General features: G+C 42.2%; 1 long non-coding RNA gene across 2 annotated transcripts; it reads left to right on the top strand.

Annotated features, from left to right (window-relative positions):
• Positions 1 to 757: 757 nt before the first annotated feature.
• Positions 758 to 17,553, top strand: LOC118981233 (uncharacterized). 2 transcript variants are annotated; one of them, XR_005065302.1, is made up of 4 exons: positions 758 to 974; positions 8,509 to 8,591; positions 16,470 to 16,627; positions 17,223 to 17,553. It is a non-coding gene; the product is annotated as an uncharacterized LOC118981233 (long non-coding RNA). The 2 variants fall into 2 exon arrangements; XR_005065303.1 differs by lacking the exon at positions 758 to 974 and adding an exon at positions 7,242 to 7,339.
• The last annotated feature ends 1,269 nt before the right edge of the window (positions 17,554 to 18,822 follow it).

Raw genomic sequence — 18,822 nt, 5'->3', positions numbered from 1 at the left:
GAAAATTTCCCTTCTGGGCAATTTCCTTAATCTAAACCGAGGCCCTGCTTTGGAGCAAGAAAACCGTGCTCTTCAATGCACACACTCCAGACCCAGTATGTGTGGGTGTTGGGATGTGTAGCTGGGGTAGGAGGGATTCAACTTTGGGAAGTGACTCAGCGCCTAATTGACAGGGGCATGAGGAACGGAGGCCAGAGAAGCAGCAAGTTCACCGAGTTGATAGAGTTATTAAAACATAAAAACACACACATGTACCAGGAAGGAAAAAAAATAAAATAAAACAACCCGCAAGTCCCGCCCTATACCTTCGGGCTGTGCAAAGCCAGGAGGGCCAGGGGAGCCCAGAAAGGAGGAACTAGTCTGACAGGTGAACTTTCCCAGAGGCCCAGTCTCCCGGGCAAGACGCAGAGAGGCGTCCGGTCCCGCCCTGGCTGAGCCCCCAACTCTGCCCCGGTCCCTCCTTATTTAAAAAAAGAAAGAAAAAGAAAAAAAAAAGAAGACGTAAAAGGAAAAGCCAAGGCGGGAATTGGCAGGAGTGGGGTGGGTTCGGGGGGACTACAGGCGCGCTGCAACCGTGTCCCTGGCTTCCGCTTCAGACCCAGAAAAGGGGAGGAGCCCGACGCCCCTCGTTGTGCCATTGGTCCATCCGCGTAGCAACAGGCGGGCGGGCCAATGGGAGCCTCTGAGCCGCGGGCCAGGCTCCAGGACCGTGACTGCCAAAAGTTTCCCCGTCCCTGCCAAGAAAGCAAACCCGGGAACTCTTCAAACTCCCCGCTAACTTTTCTTTCTTTCTTTCTCTGTCTCCCCTCCCTCTTTTCCCCTTGTAATTTATCTTCACTCTCAACTGATGCTCACTTTAGTCCCCAGATACTTTCCGGATACTCCAACGCTAAGGGAGGGCCTTTTCCTAAGGTCATCTCTTCCCACCCAAGAGAGAAGCTTCAGTGGAGGTAAATGGGAGGACATGGAAAAAGGTATGTCAGGCTTTCAAATCCCACTCGGCCCCTATCACCAATGACCACTTGCAAGCCTCAGTTACAAGGGCTTCACTTTTCATGCAGAGTTTGTTTGTTTGTTTGAACAGATATGCAAATCTGTGCCCAAAGGAAGGGCAATGTGGACATCTGTTGCATGCCAGGGTTTGTCCCAGAGATTTACTTGTCTTACTGCATTTAATGCTACTTGTAATTCCAGGAAATGGGTCTCCCTGTCACCACTTAATAGATGGGAAGTTGAAGTTCAAAATGACCAATGGAAGTGTCCAAAGTGACTCTATTAGTATAGTATACAGTCTAGCAGGATTCAAACCAGGTCAGCCTGATTCCACAGACCACTTGGGTTCCCTGATGCCACCCAGCTCCACAGCATATTTCAGCGTGATATATCATACATATGTGCTGCAAGCCTCGGCTCCGCCTCACTGTCTGTTACCCAGCCACATGGAGGGCAACCTGCATACCTGCCTTGCTCCAAGAACATCTCACACTAGGTTTCATGTTCTGCTGTTGCAGTTTTGAAATTTTTAATATGTTTTGAAGAAGGGGACCTGCATTTTTATGTTGCAATGGGCCTGCAAATTGTCTAGCCAGCCCTGCATCCTAGTATGAGGCTTCTAGAACAGTTATGTGAAGACAGCTTATTAAAAGTCTCAGAAGAATTGCATATTTTTGGAATTTAAGACCTCAAGTAAAGAAGCTTGTACCCCCCCCCACTCACTCTTACACTCTCTCTCACACACACAAACACACACACACACACTTCTGCATACACCCTGCAGATTAGTCAGTTTTATGACACTGTAACTGTAATTTGAATCCCCAGTCTATTAAATGGGAGTGTATATATTTATGGCTGTGTTTATGTGTGTGTGCGTGCGCCTGTGTGTGCTAGCCAGGAGAGGGAATAGGGGATTGGGGAATTTACGACACACAGACACAGCCTTGATTATTGACTTTATTCCTTCCCTTTGGAGACATTACAGGGGATTTGAACCAGGTCCTGCTTTTATGAAATAAATACTTGGGAGGTTTGGAGTGGCCATAAGCCCTGGTCTGTGTGGTGGTGAGGTGGGGGCGGTGCTGGGTCCTCTGGGCTGGGTCCTCTGGGAGGAGACAAGCCTTGAGAACACTATCCACTGGGCCTGGCAGAGAAAACACCAAAAACCAAAAAACACATATTCTTTCATCTGTTTGACCTCTAAATCTGAGTCCTCTTTTCTGGCAAAGAGAGGCCTTGTTTTTATTCTCTGAATTGTGTTGATTTTACTCTCTGAGTTAAGAGATTATCAGTGCATCACCAATGGTGTAAAAGTCTGGAATAAATGAGAAAGTCTGGAAGTTTCCCCAACACTTATTCTACCAACGAAGGTGTAAATTCAGTATTATGGGGATTGTAATGGACTTGGAGATGGTCAATAACTTTGGGGTACTTCATTTTTTCTTTAAGGAAACTGATGCCCAAAGAAGAAAGCCAAGTTAAACAGCTGGGTGGTAGTAAAGTTCAGGTTAGAATCCGCCTCTTCTGACTCCATTCCAGGCCTCTTTCTTGCTTTCATTTCTGTATGAACAGAAAAATGCTATGAAGCATTACATAATCAGTTCATGTAGGAAGAGGCTGTGATTTTAATGAATAGCAGTATGAGGTTAAAGGGGAAGGTTATCAACATTTATTATGCTTAGTGTATTCCCCTGCTTTGCCTACATGGTCTCATTTAATTGAATCTTCAGGACAACACTGAGAGAATATAGGTAATGTTATTTTTATTTAAATTATGGGAAAAGTGAGGCACAGAGCCTAGTTAATTTACCTATGGTCTCTCAATTTGTAAATGGTTTAGCTAGGATATGAATTATGAAGTGAGTTCTTTTTAATCCCTGCTTAGCAGATTAAATTATTCAAATTATTACAGCTCCATGGCTGCTCATTTTAATGACTCAGTGGAATGCAAAACTCACAACTTAAAAGCAACACAAGATGTGTGAGATACTAAACATACAGTACCGTAGATCCCCCATCCTCAGAACCCATGACAGTGACTCTATTTGAGAAAAAGGTCCTTGCAGGTATAAGTAAGTTAGGGATCTCAGGAAGAGATGATCCTGGATTGGGGGTAGATCCTAAATCCCACAATAAGCGTCCTTGTAAGTACAGGAGAGGCTATGGAGTGAGGACGGTGATGTGAAGAGGGTGCTGGAGGTTGGAGTGAAGCATTTACAAACTAAGGGACACCAAGGATTGCTGACAGCCACCAGAAGGTAGGAAAAAAGCATGGAGTACCTCAGGAGCTTCCAAAACTACCCACACCTTGACTTCAGATTACTGGTCTTCAGAACTGTGAAAGAATAAATGTCTATTGTGTGAGGCCAACTGGTTTGTCGACCATGGCAGCCGTAAGAAACTAATATAAATGCTGAACTTTATTATTATACTTTAAAAAGTAAAGAAACATAAGCATTAAAACAGTAGTAAAAGTATTCCAAGCATAAACTGCCTGCTGAGAAATGTATTACAAGAAATCATCAAAAATGAGATTCATGTGTCTACATATCAACAAATAATTCATGAGGATCAATCAATACTTATGTATATAATTCAGAAAGATTTAGTTTAATTTCATTACCTGGCCAGTGACTGGCTGGATGTTGAAGCAACCTGTTGATCTGATCTATATTTTGTATGTGTCTAAGAGAGGGGGGTTATTGCTGGGAGCTTAAAACCTTTGTGTAGAGAGGGGGCCCCACTTCCTCCTTGGGTATGGAAAGCTGGACAGAGTATTGTTTCTACCATAAGAACAAGAAAAAGCAAATGAAGTAACTTTTCTTGAATCCCTGAGAGAGTTGAAGCTGCAGGGCAAGCAAGCCCGATTTCTAAGTGAACACAGGCCTCTCCAAGGGGAGTTGCGATGGGAGCACAGGTTTTCAGTATGGCAGGTCATAGAAAGAAGCAACACTGGGAACCACATTAAAATTTTTAGTGACTTGTTCGGGATTGGGTGTAGGCTAGTGTGAGAGTACGGAACCACTGGGAACCGCAGACACATGGGAGCTCCCATGCACTCGCAGGATTTTTAACACAGATTTCCACGGGGTGCTCACGAGGAAGACCAGGACAAGCAATAGACCATTCATGAGCCACCTTCGGGAATGCAGGCTGGGAAGAGAGGAGCAGCTGCCATCACGGGAAGTCAGGAATCCTTCTCCCTGCAGAATAAGATCTTTCAGCTGTTTGGAGAGGGGCAGCAAACTGTGGCATCGAGAGCACAGGTAAAGACCCATTTACCTGGGGAAGGATAACAGACAAATTCCCTCTAAGTCTTGTTGATGAAAGAGCTCTGGGACCTGTATGTTATACCAGTACTCATAGTGATCTGCTCAGAAAGGGGCAGGACACTGCTCTCACACAAGACCCACCTCAGACGCAAGGCAGAGCAGGGCTGCCTTGGGGAGGAGGAACAGGAACATCCAGAAAACCCACCCTTGAGGCCCAGGCACACAGGACTGGCTTAAAGAAGACTTGGAAGTTTATTTTTCTAAGTTTCTTTTCCTATACACATGGGGTTAAATGTTATTTGTAGATTGACTGCAATAACTTAAAGAGGTATGCAGTAAACCCTCGGGCAGCTACTAAAAATAGCTAAAGAAAGAGGTAAAAATAATGAATCCATAGTGAGGATGGTTTTTCCAACAAACAGGAGAGTAATTGGGCATCCATGTGCAAAATAAATGAACATTAGTTCATATCTTGAACTGAGTTAGTACAAAATACATTCTGAGTTAATACAAAAAATTAACTAAGAATGGGCCATAGATCTAAATGTAAAACTTCTAAAGAAAAGATAACAAAAGAAAAAAACAACCCTTGGGCTAGGAGAAAACCTTGGGCTGGACAACTATTTCCTTGATATAACGCAAGTACAATTCATTTTAAAAAATTGTAAGTTAGACCTCATCAAAATTAAAAAGGTCTACACTTTGGAAATTACTGTTAAAGTGAATCAGTCAGCCACAAGCTATGAGAAAATATTTTCAAAATAAACATCTGATGGAAGATTTTTATTGAGAATTTAAGGAACCCTCAAAACTGAGTAATAAGATAACTGCCTACTAAACAAACAGGTAAAGTATTTGAATAGATACTTCACCAAGAAAGACAGAGATGATAAAGAGGTGCATGAAAAGATGCTTAACATCATTAGTCATTAGGGGAATTCAACTTAAAATCACAATGAGACACCCCTACCTATCTACTGGAATGGCTGAAAAAATGTAAACAAAATCAAGTTGGCAATACCAAGAGCTGACAACAATGGGAACAACTGGAACTTGTGTTCTCATACACTGCTGATGGGAATGCAAAGTGGTAGTCCTTTTTTAGGAAGGACATGAAAGTAGTTGTCACTTTTTTATACATTTAAACATAAATTTATTATGACCCAGTGATCCATCCATATGTATTTACCAAAGACGAATGAGGGTACTTTCTCACAAAAACCTGAAACTAATGTTGGTAGAGGACTTATTCATAATAGCCCCCAAACAGAAAACTCTCAACTGTCATTCAACTAGTGGTTGGGTTAACAAATCATGGTATATCCATACAATGAACTACAACTCAACAATAAAAAGACATAGACTTCTCGGACTTCTAATATGTACATTAATATGGATGAATGTTCAGAGAAGGAAGCCAGGCTCCAGAGTAAACATATTGTGTGATTCCTGACATTCTCAAAAAGAAAAAACACCAAGCAACTATAAGAACAGAGAATGTATGAGTGGATGTCTAAAGCTGAGGATGGAAAGAAGACACAGAATTTTGGGGGGTGGGTCATGCGAGTACTCTATATTTTGAATATGGTGGATGGTAGCTACATGACTGTACACACTTTCAAAATCCATATACCAACCACAAAAGGATAATTCTATTGTTATAAATTATAGCTCAATAAACCTGATTTTAAAGGAAAAGAAGATAAGCTTGGAAATTAAGAAAAGAAGATCCTATGGGAAGAATGGTAAATGTGTCTTTTTACAATTATTTCTGAATTGGTAAGCTCTGATGAAGGTCAGTGCATATTAAGTATATGTACATCTTTTATTTCCTTTTTTTTTCAAACCCAAATCCTTAGTTCATGATGTGGGGTGAGAAGATTTCCCAGTAGAGGTACTAGAGTTTTGTTTAACTTGGCCGTCACCAACCACATCTTCTTTGCAGAACCCTTGCAGGTTATTCCTCAGGCCCACCAAGCTCCACGAGGCATGGTTTGAAAATAATAGGCCCAGGGGACTGCGAGTATCCCTGAGTGTGTTCTGTAGAACACCAGGCCCATGAACTGCTCCATGAATAAGAGGGTTCTGTAACCATAAGTGACATGTGGCAACTCTACCTGTCACGTCCTTGTTTGGGAGATTCACAAGGCATACTAGCATTTAAGTGCTCTGAAAAGGACTGCGGGAAAGAAACTTGTTTTTACTTCCTTTAATTCTGTTCTCTTTACTTCTTTGACTTTGTTATTGAATACATAAAACATTAACTTGTAGGTTAACCTCTGGGGAAAGAGGTCTATGTCTCACTTTGTAGAAAGGAATAGAGAGGATTATCCCTGGAACATCTACTGTAAATTCAGGCCTGTCTTTGCTCCTTTCTAGTTATTATCCCATTTTGCATACCACCTTCCGATATGATGAGGTGTAAACACCTATTTTTAGAAGAAATTGAGACTTGAAGACATCATGCGGTATGTTACTTGATGTCTCCAAGTCTGCGGAGCTAGTGGGCTTGTCTGTCTCTATTGTCTGAGCTTTGAGGCTTAGTGGGTAATCTAATAAGACTTCAGAAAAGTGGGCCTCCAGGTGAGCACATGAATTCCTGCTTCATATAGTTTTTCCTGGTCCCTGCATTTTCAATTGGAGTCTGTCATTGGTAGATTTTATTTATGATGGATTTGGTGTTTTAGGTATCTTTTAGTTGCAAGAAAGAAAACCCACTTGATCTAGGAAATGTAAAGAAATATATAGAAGCACATAAAACAGTGTAAAAATTAAGGAGTATCTTATGCACTTGTGCACAGGACAGGTATCAGGCCTCATGAACTCAGAACCAGAAAGGGAAAGAGGGCCTTCGGGATCTAAGGATAGCTTTCTCCCATTCTCTCTGTGTCCTTCCCTCTCTATTTCTTCTCGTGACTTCTCTTCTCTCAGCGGGTCTGCACCAGGTTTTCATCCCCTCCATCTCCCAGATTCACCATGCAATGGCAAAACGTGACCATCTCCAAACTACTTTACATGTTTTTACACAGGACACCATCTGCAACCAAGAGACACCCCTTCTGATATCCCAGGTGAGAGAATGTGATTGATCCAACTTGATTAGATGTTTTCCACTGGATCATTAAATCCTATAGGGGGGGTGAGAGCAACTGACCCATCTTAAGAGAAATGGACCCACCTTTCAGAAACAGTGCTTGATCTGGTCTCTAGACTGTGTAGGCCAGTGTTTCCAAAATCTCTCTACGATGGTGAGAATCACCTGATGTGTTTGCATACACTCTCCAAGGCCCTAAGATAGACCTGCTGGAGCACAATCTCCACAGTGGTTCTTGGCTATACCCAGGGAGCTTTGAAGCTACTGATGCCTGGATCCCACATCGTGAGCTTCTGATAGAATTGGCCTGAAGACAGCTTGGTCAACAGCAGTGTTAAAAGCTCCCCAGTTGAATCCAATGTACAAATGAGGTAGAGACCCACAGGGAGGACTTGGAAAGCAGTGTTTAGTAGACCTCACAGATGATTCCTGTGGTCAGAGGAGTTTGAAAACACTTCTGCAAGTTAGGTACATATATAGTCTGTAGGGAGAAGAGAGCAAACACTCTGACCGGTTCTTTAAGAAAACCATGTTGGAGAGAAATGAGTCTGAGCTTAGAGATCACCTAAAACCAGGCTCAAATGTAATTTTAGCATTTCCTAGGAAATGGAATTTTGAATGGTGGGTCAAAGAGAGAAAAAGCCAGAAGCTTGGAAGCACTTACAGTTAATTCTATCATTCCTTCATCCTCCCATTCCCTACTTACTGGTCATCTATAATAGACTAGAAACCACTCTGGTAAAGGGATGATGGGCCCAGTAGTGAATAATAATATGTCTAGACACCTTGGGATCCTGTAACATTTAAATGGTCTTTTGCAGTCTTAAATGACTGAGGAAATTCTTTACTGAATTAAAATAAAATGTAGTATATTTGCATCCTGACCCTTTTCATCATAGTTATTCTCTATCAGAGAAAGCTTACGTGTAATGGCAGCAAAATCCATTGAAATCCTGATTTAGAAACACTTAGCTACCCTTGTCAACAATGAGTCCATGATATTTTTAGCATCTTACAAAGATTCAAACAAACAAACAAACAAGCAAAATCTCTACACAATGGGGCAATCATCCAGAGGGAAAATTATAGCTTTCTGACCAAATTTCATGGATGGATTTCTAACTGTTAACTAACCATTGGCTGCAGGAATACACAAATTCCAATGTCACCTCTGTGCAAAAAAGGAGTTGACTGGAGCTGGAAGCCTGCATCACATCCCAATTCCTGGAGTGAATCGTGTTTTCCTTCCCGCTTCCCTTCCTCCCTTCTACCGCCCTCTTCCTCTTTCCTGTTCATACTACATTTTCCCCAACACGAAGTCATATTGAAATTTGGCATGCCCAGCACTCTGATCCTTTCTCATGGTGCTTTTCTACTGGAAAGATGTAAAAACAAAGGATCACTTTTCTAAATCAAGCTTCCCTTTGGCAGATCATTCCTGAGCTCCTGGTTTTACTTCATATGCATGCGATTCCATTTTCTCTCTTGCCATCATCCAAGTCCAAACATTTATAATTTCACAAGCTGCCAAACCATGTTTGATCAGAAGGGTGTTTCTGGACTTGGTTTGTGCAGACTAGAAAGAGCAGAGGGGAGGGAAAGGCATCGACTGGGATACCCTAAATTCTGAGTGTCTTAGAAACTTTTACCTATCCATCTCTTTAAACCTCCCAGTGCCCTGTGAGCTCATATTTTGCCCCATTTTGTAGATGTGGAAATTGAATGTTACAGGGTTTTAATCTTAGGACTTGGGAAAGCATTGGATGACGGAAGGTGGCTAACCTCAGAAATCATTTTCACTTGCATCTATAAAAGGGTTGTTGGGCCTCACTTTCATGTTGGTGTGATCTGGTGTGGGGGCAGGAGGAGAAGCCAACATCTGAGCATTTTATTGAGTATAAACCAAATCAAAGCTCCCATCTGACCCTCACACCTCTGTTGTCTGGAATGGTTTGGGGTGGGGCACATCAAAGACTCATTCCACAGCAGAGCTTTTCTTTCTTTTTTTGTAAATGTCTTATATGAACAGATCTGCCCACTCTGTGTTTTGGAAAGATAAGCAGGTGTGAACAAGTCTGGTGGCCCCAGGACATAGCAAGGTGTGCACAACTGAACAACACTGAACATCCCCAGCACACTTGGGCGGTTTTGCAATGCTCTGTTCATAAAGGCCCGGGGCACTGTTTGGGGGTGTCTGAGCCACCAGGTATTGGCCCAGTTCCCAAAAGGCATTCTGTTTCCAGGAAGAAACTGAAAATGTCATTCAGGTTCAGACGGAGAGGGTTCCTACCATTTTTGTTTGTTGGAGCGAGTATTTCAAACACAGGGGCTATATTTTAGTGAGTGTGTCTGTGTCTGTCTGCGTGTGTATGGACAGGGAGGTATGGAAACCACACAACATCACATTCAACCATATCATTAGAAACTGTCTCAATCCTCACTGACCACCCTCTCCCTTCCCCTTGCCCTTCCGCTTCCCAGAAAAGTTGTTCTAGTGGTTTCTGAGGGGATTAAGGAAAAAAAGAAACCTCATAGACACAGACAACAGATGGTGATTATCAGAGGGACCAAGGGAGGTAGAAGAGGAAAAAGGGGAGATAAATGCTGGTGGGAGGAGATGACTTGGGGTGGGGACCATGCAGTGCAATACACAGCTGATATATTACAGACTTGTACACCTGAAACCTATATAATTGTATTAACCAATGTCACCCCCCGATGAATTTAATAAAAAGGAAACTATTTTATGATTATAAAGGTAGGGTATGGAAGATATATTTTAAAATTTCTGCTAAATTGTGTTTTTCAAAGTTTCTATCATGAACACTAATTATATATGTTTATATATGGCACACATATAATTGAATGAATTCAGTCTTTGTTTGTTTTCATACCTGAAATTAAGCCAGAAAAGTTATAATTCACAAAATATTTATAATTTTAGCACTTTTTCGGTCCTTGCAAATATCTTGCATTGTCCCCATTTCTCTCTTCCCCTCTCGTTCTCCTTCATCTGTCTTCCACCAGCTCCCCATGCCCTCTGCCAGCCCTCTCCCGCCTCTCTGCCCACACTGACTTGAAGAACCAGTTTCTCTCCTTGCCTTTACTCCAACGCCATAAACTTAAAACAAAACACATGGCCCAGGACAGGGTGCTGTCTTCAGTTTTTGATTGCTTTCTTCTGATGCTTTCTTGTTGATTTTGGATTCTGTCCTTCAAAACCCCAAGAGTACACTTTCTAGGTATGGAGCAAAATAAGCTTTTTTTTTTTAATTCCTCCACTCAGCAGAATCTTGCTGAGTGTGTGGGATGCACCAACTCAGTGGTGCAAGATTTGATTGGAAGCAGCTGACAAGCTGCAGCCATCTGGTAAGTGCACTCACCAAAGAGGCTGTCCCTTGTGGTTGCTTAAGAAAAACATGTGTAGTCTCTGGGTCACAACTGCTTATCCTTTGTTCTCCTAAATGCTGGATTGGGGCTTGCTTTCCCCCATGGGCTTGGGATGAGGCAGAAAGAACTGTGGGCTCATGGGAGGGACCCCGGGTCCATGTACCGCCGAGACCCTGTGTGTGAGCGCCATCCTCCTACACCCTTCCCCTTGGATCTACTGCAGATTTGTATCTCCTTCCTCCCCTTCACCACTTACTCTCTTGATCTCTGTTACAGATCAGAACTTTGGTGTTATCTTGTAGTGGGACAGGCTCCCTGACATCTCCAGGTGATGGCAAGCTTCCTGAAGGCAGGCACTTTCTCCAAACGTAGAGCATGGCACAGAGGAACCACGTAACTCTTTATAATACTTCAGTGCACTAATGAGTGTGGCATCTTTCCTCAGCTTCTCCAACCCCGTTCTGCAATGGGGAGGCACGACTGAAGGGCACAGCCTTAGAGAGGGGGCTGACTCTTGAAGCTGTGGATTTACCAAGTTCCTGACTTAAAAGAGGATCTATTCCTCAGGAAGGGCTCAGATTCCGTCTGAGGATCCTAAAGTTAAGGACATTTCTGCTGGCCAAATGTGCTCCAGGATAGAGTGTGGACAGACCCAGGGAAGGAACACACAGAAGACCATGGTTTTGAACACTCAGTGTATTTGGCTGATTGCAGCTGCCCTTGATCAGGGCAAGCTATTGCGAGCTGGCCATGGAGTCAATAAGGCATGCCTCTCTTGGTTATATGCATTTAAAAATTATTTAAAATTGATATTTATAATCTTTATTAGTAGACTCTAAGAACAGTTGTAGATTTATAAAATGAGCAAATAGGACAGAGTTTCCAATTATTCTTCCCCCTCCTTCTGGATCCAGTTTCCCATACTGTTTACATCACACTTTAGTATGGCACATTTGTTGTGATCAATGAACCAGTATCTGTACATCATTATTAACTGAAGTCTATAATTTAATCATATTTCCTTGGTTTTTACCTTGCGTCCCTTTTCTATTTCAGGATATCATCAAGAATCCTACCCTACATTTAGTCATCATGTCTCCTTGAGTTCCTCTTGGCTGCGACGGTCTCTTAGACTTGCCTTTGAGGGTCTGTCTGATGTTTTTCTCATGATTGGACTGGTGATATGGATTCTGCAGAGGATGACCCTAAATGTAATGTGCCATTCTCATCGCATCGTGCCATATTAGACACAGTGCATAATCTCAACATGATTATTACTGTTGATGTTGACCTTGATACCCTGGCTGAAGCAGTGTTTGTCAGGTTTCTCCACTGTGCAGGTCACCACACAGGTCAGCCTTGCTCCCTCCCTTCCACACTAGACTCTTTGGAAGAGAGTCACCGTTGCATAGGTGCTTCTGTGAAGGCAGTGATGGACTTCCTCAAGGGTGTGCACTGAAATAGTTTTGTGGCCTGTGTATGTATATGTCCATGTACAGAGGGTGGATTCTCTATGTAACTCTGATACTCTGTAGATTTTATAAAACATGACAAACTGTGAGCAAACTTGTGCATGTGCGTGTATGTGTTGGGAGGTCAGAATTCCATGCAAAAAAACAATATATTTATTTCAGTAACATTTAAAACAATGTTGTCACCATGTGGAGACCTACTACTTTTAGAAGTAGAGAGTATTTAGCTAAGGAAAAGCTGGCGTGGGTGAGATAATACTAGTGACCACTAACATTTACCAGGGATTTGGTAGGACCAGTGTTTTACTAAGGATTTTACATCCATTTTATTTGATTTTGTATCAACCTCTGTTTGAGCAGCGTGGCCTTGGGTCACTTACTTAACCTTTATATTATTATATCCTCTATTTCCTCATCCATTATATGGAGAAATACCTATGTCATCAAATAGTGTGTGGAAAAAATGAGGTCATATGTGGGGGGGGGGGGAGCGTATCAGAGAGCTTAGTAATGTGCCCACAGTCACTCAGATAATAAATGACAGAGCCGTGGCTGAAATCCATGTACAAATTGTGGCAAATCCATGTTTGTGACCACCACACTTAGTGCTGTATGTCCTCCCAGGTGAGGTGTCATCTGGTTTGGATGCTTCTAGAAGTCAGAGTAGCAGAAGATGGGCTTGCCAGAGGTGCAGTTTCCCATTTCCCCTAACACCGCCTAATTTTCAGGTAGGATTAGCTAGAGCCTTAGAAGCCTCTGTTGAATGGGTTTTTCATGAGCTTTCCTTTTTGTCTCTTCCCAGAGGAACATTCTAGAGCATCCCAAGACCCTGGTGATAAAGTTGCTTTATTTTCATCCCTCCTAAAAGCTGGGTTAATGGAGCCATGTTGGAGGAAACTTATTCCTCTCTTTCTTTTTTTTTGCTTGATGAGATGCTGGTCAGTCCTCCTAAAGCCCACCATCCCTGTGCATGTGGTATGCTTCTGTCCCATCTTTGGGGACCACACCCACTGACCATGGACCCAAGTAGATGTATTCTGAAATCAAAATTATCAAGAAAACATCCAAACTATCACCACCACCCCTGCCTGGTGTGTGGAATGCTGATTTACTTAAATTTTACCAAACTTTGAAGAAACAAAATCACTTTTTACCTTCTGCTGCTCACAAGTGTGCCAAAGACTTTGGAAGCCAAAGTTTAAAAAAATGTCTTGAGCAGTTGGCTGATAGGAGGAAAAATGCAAATGTTAAAGATTTGGGCTGAGAAGCAAGAAGTGTGGTTATTAGAGATGCTCTGGGAACAATCCCCCTCAGAAGCCCTAACAGGCAGGAGTCCCTTCTCTCTTTTGGATGATCTCAAGGTGGCCCACGCTGTAATGATAAACTGGTTTTAACTGGCCTCCGGCGTGGCCTGGCAACCGAAGCCCAGGGCTGGTCAAAGATTTTTATTTCCCTCAATCAGAAGGAGGAAAGCGAAGGCATGGTGACTAGGTGCTTAATCAGCAGGCCAAGCCGAGCCTTTTATTCCTTGTATACCACACTCAACAGAAAGTTATTGCTTAATTAACCCCTCTGAATGAATACCTGATAATTAATAAACCCGTGAAGTATACCCCAAGGCTTTAAGTTGAAGAAGGCTCCTCTCTTCAAGTGGAAAAGAGAAAAAAATCATGCTGAACTAATGGGGAAAAATTCCGGTAGAAGGCAAAGCAATTAGGATTAGTGAATTCCATTTCATTTAAAGTTCCAAGATGTAGGAGCCATTTATCTAACAAATTAATAATAGGAGTGACTTGCCTAATATAGTAACAACTCCTTATATTTTATTAGTGGAAATCCAAACTGAGCAATTTAATGATAGACAAGCTTCTATCTATATAATTTTTGTTACACTTTAAAAAATAATGCCACTGCACACAGATAGTTTTAGATTTATGCATCTTTTCTAAATTAGTCCCCGCTTTAATTTGGAATGGTACATTTCATAGTACAGCTCTAGAAAAATCAATATTTTTAGCGTTTTCTTTCATTTTAAAGAACTTTATCATTTGGCTAGTTGTGTCACCATAAGAAAAGAGCAGAGTTGATAAGGTGACTCTTGTTTCACAGGAATTATTGAAGTTGCCACAGACTGTCCATGGGAGCACTGTGTGGGCTACCAAATCGGTCCTGGGGGAGCTGGGAGGTACAGTAGAAGGGAAGGCATTAACTTAGGGCCACAAAGCTAATCTTTCTCCTTAAATTAAGAAACAGTAAGAGATATGCCCTCAAAAGTATTTATGATATCACAACGAAGACCCAGGGACTCAAGTTTCCCATGGAGCCTCTTGGACTCTACTTGGGGCCCCAGACGTGTGAGCAGGCCCTGAGAACGCTGTTCCTCCCATCTTCCTCTTTTCTCTCTGTCTGAGGGGCTCGTCTACCCATGCAATGGATGCCACTGCATCCCTGCTGTGTGCCGGGTGTCTGATACTAGCGCTCACCATTTCCTCAAACTGGGGGGCAACTAGAATGGACCTTCTATGATCCTCCACTGTCTGAGTTGTCTCTTGCATTCATTCCTGGAGAACAGTGTGTTCCAAAGTGGTGAAGGGCAATAGCAACAAGCTGAGGTGGCACACAGCCTGAAAAAATTGAACACTTCAGAGGAAAGCAAAATGTCATGCACATCCCACTGGCCATAAACTTATATAGGTCTGAGCCTCAGTTTCCATAACCTGAAAAATAGGAATATAAATATTTTCTACATAGGCTAGTTTTTGTGTTGTAGAAAAACTTCTGGCATGTGGTAAGCATCTAAGATCACTAACAATTGTTGTCCATTTTCTGCCAGTATGCAAAATCTTAGGGAGGTCCAAAAGTATCTAAATACTAATACTAATATTAGTGCTAATACTGCTATTAATAATAGTTACAGCAATGTTAAGAGTAAAATACTATGCCAGGCACCCTGCATAGATTTTTCCAAATTGTTTTCAACAATCCTGAGAGAACAACATTACTCAGCCCATTTCAGAGAGGTACTGTCTCTGTTGGCACAACTAGTCCTCTCCTGCTAAACTTCGAGGTGAAAACATTTGAGCAGACACATCCTATCCCTGCCTGATAAACAAGCCTTCTTATATAGAATGGTTCCTATATTTGTACAAAGGAATCAAATGCATATATCTAAACATGCACACTCAAGAATCAATTGTATTCAATGATATAGCAGGTGCGTTTTTCATCTTTAAAATTCCTGCAAGAGTAGTTTTTCTTTGCAGATTGAATTAGCAAAGTGAGAATAGATGAAGTCAATTGTCAATTGTTCAAGTGCAGGTTCATATTGTAGAGACATATCACAACCTTGGGGGCTGCTACTGTGGAAAGATAAATCCCTCCTCATAAAACGAGTATTAGTAGCACTCTACACCAATGCATTTAATTTCTCATATCCTTGTAAATCTCCAGAGTTCACATGAGGTGCTTGCTTCCTATTACCTTGCTCAGATCAGAAAGTTCAGGATCATCCTAAAAATCCCTTTTTATTTTCCCAACCTGCTTTGCTTCATTCTAAAGAACTATAGTATCAACATCAAACAGAACTAGTTAACAGGGGCTTTAAGGAAATTAAAGGTGCAGCTAAGTCTAGACATCCCAAAATAAGTGGCTAGGGAGAGTACATGCCTTTGGTCCAGTTATTCTGGCCACCTTCTTAATGGACAATTTGGATCGCTGCACAGTCAATCCGCTTAATTGCCTCTGTGTTGGCCATTAAAACAAATTGAATGCGCTATGGCCAATTTGGTCATGTCATAAAGAAATGACCTATAGGGCCCATCGAGAAGCAGAATTTCAGCCATTATTCGATTATATCTGATCAATGGAGACAGCCCATATGGGAAATCCAGGAGCCAGAGTGGATCATACAGGAGCCCCCATCCTACTTTGCTGACCACATTATCAGGATCAACTGTCAACAGCAATGAAATTAGCCAGGTGGTTGACAAAGCATCACCTTACTCCATCCTGGGGAAAGGAAAGTGAGTACCTCATGACTTTGCCTAAAATATCCAGTCAGCAAACCAACAGGTCATCTTTTTCACTTTGAGTTCTGAGTAATTTGAGAAGGAGAAAAAAGAATTCAAAATCTCCACTAGCTTTGACCTCTAATGTTGGTATAAAAATAGACTTCATGAGGCATTCATTGTGATTAATGCTGGGTAAAGGTAATTTAAGTGAGGCCTAATTTTCTTATTTTTCTAGATCTCATCTTCATGTACTCTACCTTTTCCTGTACCTCCTGAGATCTGAGAGGTCTCAGGATTTTTGTCTGGGCCTCTACTACTCTGTCTTTCATCTGAAGTCACCTTGGTCTTCAGCGTCTTTGTGAAGTTGGACAAGAGGAATGACTTTTAATAAAGGTATTGCTGGATTATACTTTATATTTTTAAGCCAAGGAGAAAGAACTATGGGCAATATTTACTGAACATTTGTTATATGCTAGATGCAAACCTCAGCATTTTAAATATATTGTTTCATTTAATCTTCAACTGATCCTGAGAAGTAGGTTCTGGAATCTCAACTGTGTGGATGAGGCAATTGATATTTAGAGTTTAATAACCTGTCGTCAAGGTCAAGGTCATCCAGTAGTTTCAGAGTCAGGATGTCACTCCTGGCCTCCCTGACTTCAAAGCTTGTGCTCTAAAATACCACATTGTCCTAAGTTCCACTGGCTGCTCCCTCAGCCCATGAAGGGAAGTTTTCTCAGCCAGAGATCCCATGTTCATGGGGAGCTTAGCAACATGATAGAAACCACAAAGAGATCACTATTTGCAGCAGCAAAGAGTGTTTATCACCATTCTAGCTGGCTAGAGATCCTACAGGAATGTCAATTGCTTATTTCAGACCCTGGCAGTCACCATGCAAGGGGCTTATACCAACACACCAGTGAGTTTTGGGTCGTGGTGAATTGTGAGAAACCATAAGAGGGTAACTAGAGTACTTCTCTCACACCAGCTTTCTCCCAGGAGCCAGTGGCCTTGACATGGATAGATGAGAAGAGAAAAGAGCCATGGTGACTCTAAGAGAAGAAAGATACAAGAAGACATAGTGGTACATGAACATGAGCAGGGTTTTGGTTCAGTGAGGCGGGTGGAATGGCCTGGGGTTGGAGAAATCAATGTGGAAGAGGAATAGGGAGAAAGGAAGATGGCAAGATAGACTTATATCAGGTGGGTAGACATATGGAAACACTAAGAGAAGAATGACAGTTGGAGTTTGAATGGATTGCAGAGGCCAATGGGAGAGTGGAAATGAATCAAGGACAGTGACTGAGACCATCTTAGTTCCAAGTATATCATGGCAACAACTTTTACTACTCACTGCCACCATCACCGCCACCATCACCACCACCATCACCACCACCATCAGCAGCATGAGCACCACCATCGCCACCATTACAACAAGAAACCACAAGGGCATCTAAATTACTGGATGCTTTCTGTGGACCAGGGAGAGTGCTGAGTGTGTATTTATTTAATGCTCACAGAAACCTTATGCTTTCTTTAAAGATAAGAAAAGGGAGACTTAGAGAGTTCCAGAAAAATTTTAAGGAAACACAGTAAAGTGTAGAGTTATGCTTTTAATCATTATTTGCAGTTATTACAGAAAAGACAAAGCTATGACAAAGACAGAAGACTTGGACAGAGCTACAGAATGAAATAAAACTCAAGCCTTTAATGGTGTCATGGCTTATATTTAAGTCTTTTAATAACAGGAAGCTAAACAACAAAGCAAACAAGCAAGCAAAATATAACCAAAGACACTGAAATAGAGAACAGGCTGACAGTGACCAGAGGGGAGAGGGGAGGGAATTTCAGGGGAAATAAGGGAGGGATTTAGAGGAACCTATATGGGGGATACATTGACAACAACTGAGAAGGGTGGAAATGGGAGGGAGGGGGGAGGATGGGGGGTGGGATGGGATGGGAGTAATAGACAGAAAACTGTACTTGAAAAATAATTAAATAAAAAAATTGGGAAAAAAAAAGACAAAAAAAACCCCAAAAACCTCAAGCCTTCATCATGTTGGGGCCATCTTTAGCAGATCTGATCAGTATTTGGATGTCTGAAGTGAACTCTTTGTGTGTTTTGCCCACTGCTCACTCCCTAGTGGCAAGTAACCAACATCTGGGAAGTCACCTGTTATCGTGGCCAGCTTGTAAACCAGCACCTTCTGGGCAGGTGTGATCTTGTCTGCCTTTGGGAAGACCACTTGTTCCTCCTCCCACAGCCTCCAGCTGGAGTCAGGGAGAGAGAAGCTGTAAAAATGGGATGACCTTTTTTTTTAAAAAAATTATTTATTTATTTTTCTTTAGAGGGGAAGGGAAAGAGAGAGGGAGAGAAATATCAATGTATGGTTGCTTCTCGTGAGTCCCCTGCTGGGAACTGGCCTGCAACCCAGGCATGTGCCCTGACTGGGAATCGAACCGCGATACTCTGGTTCGCAGGCCCGTGCTCAATCCACTGAGCTACACCAGCCAGGGTGGGATGACCTTTTTTAATAGCTGCTATTTCCACGGAGTCTTTCCTTCACTCTGAGTGTAGTCTTCAGTGC

Source organism: Sturnira hondurensis, unplaced genomic scaffold (assembly GCF_014824575.4).
Source record: "Sturnira hondurensis isolate 20B ecotype Veracruz unplaced genomic scaffold, ASM1482457v3 Scaffold0023817, whole genome shotgun sequence".
Taxonomy (NCBI): Eukaryota; Metazoa; Chordata; class Mammalia; order Chiroptera; family Phyllostomidae; genus Sturnira; species Sturnira hondurensis.
The sequence above is the reverse complement of the archived record's forward strand: the minus strand, read 5'-3'. Positions and strand labels throughout refer to the sequence as shown.